This window comes from Trichoplusia ni, chromosome 9, assembly GCF_003590095.1.
Source record: "Trichoplusia ni isolate ovarian cell line Hi5 chromosome 9, tn1, whole genome shotgun sequence".
In the NCBI taxonomy this organism is placed as follows: domain Eukaryota; kingdom Metazoa; phylum Arthropoda; class Insecta; order Lepidoptera; family Noctuidae; genus Trichoplusia; species Trichoplusia ni.
In genome coordinates this window covers 15,460,499-15,466,498 of record NC_039486.1, presented here as the reverse complement: position 1 = coordinate 15,466,498, position 6,000 = coordinate 15,460,499, and the positions used below count along the sequence as shown (strand labels likewise).

The 6,000-nt window shown below is 40.0% G+C and overlaps 1 pseudogene; it reads right to left on the bottom strand.

Annotated features, from left to right (window-relative positions):
- Window positions 1-118: 118 nt before the first annotated feature.
- LOC113497554 lies at window positions 119-5,729 on the bottom strand (annotated as a pseudogene).
- Between the last annotated feature and the right edge of the window lie 271 nt (window positions 5,730-6,000).

Genomic DNA, 6,000 nt, shown 5'->3' with positions numbered 1-6,000 from the left:
TTTTCATCTTCAGGCAATTTACATTCTATTTAGAGTACTGACTAAACTTTGGTTGTTCGGTAAAAGTATGTAGAGCTGTGCCCCGAACTATCATTGATGGTCATCTTACCAAAAAATGTGAAGCTGATAAGCCTGAGTCAGTCCATCGCTTTTAGCATACAGGCTAGTTGGTGCACTATGACTTTAAGAAGATGCAAGTATTAAATAGCTTACCGGCGTCTCATATAACTTCTGCAGCTCGTCGTAGAGCCACATCTCCACGGCGAGCCTCTTCCGTATCAGCGCCATCTGGTGACTGCCATATTTGGCGTGAGGAACTTCCGCGGCGCTCCTTTACCTGACAAATCATATTAATATATTTACGCAAACTGTTATCAACTTATAAGGTCACATCGCGTATTCGCTGAAAACATATTCAGTAGCATTAACTAAATAAATTCTAAAGTAAATGGTAAAAGCACGTATATATCCTTTTTCCCAAGTTTTATAAACCCACTTTTCTTTTTGTGTCCTTCCGTTGAATTTTTGCAACTCAATTTTGAGGTTCTTCCTGATAAGCTAGCAGGATGGCTTTTCAGAGTAGCTTTCAAACTCGATGACAACGCAATTTACAACTATAAAAACGGCTGGACCGATTTTGATCAAATTTGAATTGAGTGACATTTAAAAACGTGGGCTTTTAGATGCTATAAAATCTATTAATTTTTTATTCTTTAAATCTGGTGAGCTGAATTTTTGTATACACCTTTATTATGAAGTTGTGAAAAATCGACATTGATATCGTGCCGGCTAAAAAAATTACATAATTCAAAAGGTCACGAAAATCAGTTTTCTGCAAATATTAGGTATTAATGCAATAAAATATAATAAAATAAATTATTGGAAGTCGTAGTTCCCAATAATTTATTTTTGCAATTTCTAGTGATTATAAACGGCTCTGAAGTACTTTTACTGCACATGCGTAAAACAAAACGTTCAGGAACGTTCAGGCGGTCTATCCGTTTGTTTCAATGGCGACCGAATGTTGAAAGCCGCCGGCGGCTTCAACTTGCAACATTCGGTCGCCATTATATAAATTACATTATACGCCACAAAATAAATTATTGGGAACTACGACTTCCCAATAATTTATTTTATTATATTTTATTGCATTAATACCTAATATTTGCAGAAAACTGATTTTCGTGACCTTTTGACGTATGTAATTTTTTTAGCCGGCACGATATCAATGTCGATTTTTCACAACTTTTCATAATAAAGGTGTATACAAAAATTCAGCTCACTAGGAATTATTCCCAGATTGGCAAAGTACGTAAAGTGACCAGCCTAAGAAAGTATTACGAAAACGAATTGAACTATCAAATGTAAGGGTTAACCTCAATATTATCATGGAACTGGCAGGTATTACCTACTAAGCCAGCTTAAAACATAACATGTAAATAGGCGGAGAAAGGGTGAACATAAAAATATCAGCATGTACGTAGTCTGTGTTTTCCTACCCAGTACTAAGGGAAACGTTATTATAACCTCCTCCTGATTAAAATTATTTTTGAAAGAACTACTTACTACGAAACAAGGTACAATATGGAAATAACATTAAATGTAAGTACTATAATGTCGATGATAAATATGCCTACACAGTATTGAGGAAGCAGGCTAGAGGGGTTCATAGTTTCATACCTCTCCCTTGTCGCTGAAGTTGACGTGCAGGCCGGACTTGGCGGGCGAGCGCTCGGTGGGCGAGAGCGCGGGTGCGCGGGGGGCGCGGGGTAGCCGCCGGCCGCCACGCCGCACTCCATGCCGCACGGCGCCGAGCTCGCGCTGCCGCGGTTCTGCAACGACAAGCGCGCACGTCAAAACACCTTGTTGTCCACCAGACGGCACTCGCACACGTATTCCTATAAGGGTTCTATTTCTTCCTTTCGAGTTATGGAACTCTAAACAACTAATACGATTACCAAATCATTTGATTTTTTAATCGTATTGCAGGCAATAATTTATTTATTGATGACATGTGCAATTAAGTACCTAACCAAATTGCACCCGACGCGAAAACCGATAGGTATCTTAGCATTCACAGACCCTCTAAATCTTAAAAACCAACACGGGTAACAAGGGTACCTATGTCAAGATTAGTTAGTGAGAACTAATTGACAGTCTTCGTGGGCAAAATGCTGCTAAGCCCTCACAGCCAACACAGAAAACTAAATGCGGCAGGTCTTGTGAGGCAGGGCGCGCCGCGAGCTGCTCGCACCAAGGCGCTTGCTGCGGTCGCTCCAATAGCGCGCGTGTCAACAAACGAGGCGGCCGTGATTGCCCGTGATGAACGCCGATGTTGATAAAACAATATCCACTACACTTACTTCGTCTCAACTCTGACTACTGATCACCGACGTACAGCTGTTCATAGGTAAAATTATATTTTTAAAACAGGTACAACTGTGGGTTCATATTAGACTAATATTTACGGAAATTAACCACAGACCAAGGTGTTTTTTCACTGTCTATACTTCCAACTCATACCAGTAACTCATGACATCGTGTTGTTGAGTAGGTATTCAAAATTCAGTGTAGTCCCGCAGTGGCAACTAGTTCCCCTGAACTAGTTGAAGCAATTCACTGAGGCGACGTTTTCTCACTAATGTGCAGACTTTCATATTGTGAGGAAACAAAGACGGTGGCACCGCTTACTTGTCACGCCAACGACCGTTGAAAGAGGTTTTTGAATAACAAAACAGCTTTTGAGCGTCCCTAGCGGCTTGGAGGAGCTGGCAGACGGCGCGGGGCGCGGAGCGAGGGCGCACGCCACCCACTGGGTGCAGACGTCTGTGACCGAGCTAAGGGAGGCGACAAACACTCTTAGATCTAGAATTTCGATCACAGAGATTGAAATTATTCAGTAGATAATAAAGAAGACAATTTGTATTACTGCTAAATCAATTAATTAATTACACTATTTAATGTTAAGGGGGCCTGGAGTTCTATAGTACAGGCCTAGGCTTAGTTTAGACTCCAGATCTCCCATAAATTGCGTTCTTTTGTCAATTGCTTGCCGACATGATGTTAAAACTTTATGTAATTTGTGGAGATAAATAAACGTTATTATTACTATTACTATTGTTACCGCTATTGTTATTGTTATTGTTACTAATGCAAGCCCGAGACGTGGAGGACAGATGGGCTTACGACCACACAACAACGAGTCAGTCGTTGAATTGAAATTTACACCAACAGAAAATAAGCAAATTCATATTTGCCGAGTCCTCAGCACAAACGAGGCATCTACACAAAGTACGACTGAGGGCCGGGCTGGGCCGGCGCGCGGCTGCAGAGCGCGCGCACCTCTAGGTAAAGTTACCACTTAGGGAAATCTTTAGCTGCCTTCTCCGCATTGGTAAAGTACTTTTGGTTCTTATCTAATGTCGTCTATAGGTGTAAAAGCGATAAATAAAATGTTTGCACCACTACACAATGTGGTGAAGCTAATGATTTTCATTAATCGCAAGAGGCACCTAAGCAAAGTATTGATACTAATCATATGAATCATATCGCACAATCATGAGTCAATTGATAGGTCCAAGTTATCATTGATTACGTTGTTTTATCTCTTATTCATTGCAGTTGATGGATATTAGGTACACATAGCTACTTATGAACAATCCTCAATATATCGGATGATCGATTCCACGAGAAGGCTTATTTGCATCGAGAGAATCTTTTTAAATCCTGAGGTAGAGAAAAACATTGGGCACACTAAGCTACTAAGGGCACACGATCCCTAATAGATCGCCCATCAAATTTTACATTAAGGTTCTCAACAAGGCCTCTGCACGTCGGACCTGTGTCACCGTGCACGCCTAAAAGGTCCGGGCCTCTTCACATACAGTTAACCCGTGAATTGAAACACCCGGTAAAAAAGATCATTCAGATCACAGATATTATTTTGAAATCTAAACTTATTTTTATGAAGCTAGCTTGAAATTCCTAACGTTCCAATTTTTGTTTGGCCTATTTCCCATAAGTTCTTTAAGGACTGGATCCGTGACTGGATACTTGTCGATATATTAAACCTGTGTATACGTCAGGACAATATATGTATGTTTACTTATGATAATTGTGTTAGCATTGATAAGCCAAACACCGTTATCGTAATCAATTTAAGATATCACAGCTGTTGGCTAGCGCTAGTCGCGGCGGCAGCGCCACTACAGAATGGTGTTGTGCGGCCCAAGTGAAGCAGGGGCCTGTTACTATTGTTCCGTACCAGAAGGTAAAAATGGTGTCACTGAGTCCCCGCTGGCCTTCTGGTACAAATACTCATAATGAATATTATAACGCTGCAGGTGCTTATCTTCAACAGATTTGATATTTAAATTTCAGATAGTTTATTTATTAAGCCTATACTATCGTCGCACTTTAATCAATAGGAGCAGAGCAGCATTGAGAAATGAATTCAGAGGGCCATGGCCCCGATTCTGCTATTTACAATGACCAATGAATGACTGGAAATTGGATGAAAGTCAAAGTCAAGAAATTGGCTCTATTCTCTATCTAAGTATATCTATAAGCATTTTTCCAACATTATATTTGAAAATTCAATACGGGGCGGAATTGTTTTGGCTAAATGCTTAAGAGAATAGGAATAGTTTCAAATTTTATAGAATTTTCATTAATTCTTCGGCCATTGGAAATGCGGAATCGGGGCCCTGGTCCGATTTGACTATATTTAATCGGCAGAAAGCCCACATATGGAGAAGGTTACAGGATATACTACCGTCTCGCTACAACGTTTATTGTAAACTAAGTCTGTTTTGATATCTAAATCTAAATGTTCTGGCTCACAAATCACAAATTCGATGTATTGAATTGATCGAAAATGTTTTCACCAGAAAACCGAATCCTTGATTACAAGGATAAACTAATCCTGAGACTAAGTACTTTTACGATTCTGTATATTCTTCCCATACACAGCTACATACCTAATTGTGGCTCACTGACAAATCTCTGTGTCTACTGAGTACTGACCGACTACCGACGCCGGACTGCTCACACACTGGACTCCCACCTAATTAGATTATTATAAGTATACATTTAATTGGTTTACCGGTGCTTGTTGCCATTTTAATGTAGGTGTACCAACCACCAATAGTACTCAGTAAGTTTTGCTCGATATTTATTCGTAAGGTATAAATTTATTTGTAGTATAGGTAAGTAGGTACCTAAAACACCTATTTACTAAAAGTATTATAATGACTTCGAACTATTGCATAAAAAGTAAAAGCATAGTGTACTTTGTGAAGTTTATACTGAGCTTTTATAGGTACTGAGGCTGAAATACCTACGTATTATAGATATTTTAGTCTCCGAAAACCTAGCACTATAATGTCTGACCCGTTCTTCACAATTCCAATAGGTATCGAATTTTCCGTTTGGACTAATTCGATAAGGGTTTTTGACTTTGACTTGAAGAGCCACTTATACCTACCTACTATCTAAAGATCGGGAAACTTACATGCAGACGATACCTAGCGTTACAAAAATATTGATCACTTGATCTGTGAATATAAGCTGAGCTCAAGATGTACATCAGGTAGGGACGGACACTAATAGTGTAAACACGGAAAGCATAGCAACAGTAACACTTAACGTATGAGCGTGCATGTAGCGTGAGCCGTGAGCCACTGTTTGATTAAAACTAAACACACGTCACGGATGTGATCACGAGGCCATTATTACTTAATCCTATACAGAATGATGGCTTTGGCAACGCGGATACAGAAATAGAAAACATTTAGAGCTCTATATTTACGAGCACCATACCGTGTACACCATAGAAGGTATTGTGCATTTGGTAACTAAGTACACCTATGTAAAATCGATTCGGTCACCGTTATTCAGGGTTCATATGAGTTTGAAACAAAAGCGCCAAGTCGTTACGCCGCGAGTGTGTCGCTCGCCACTCGCAAGCAATCATCTCAAGTTCGTACCGAGATCGCGTCT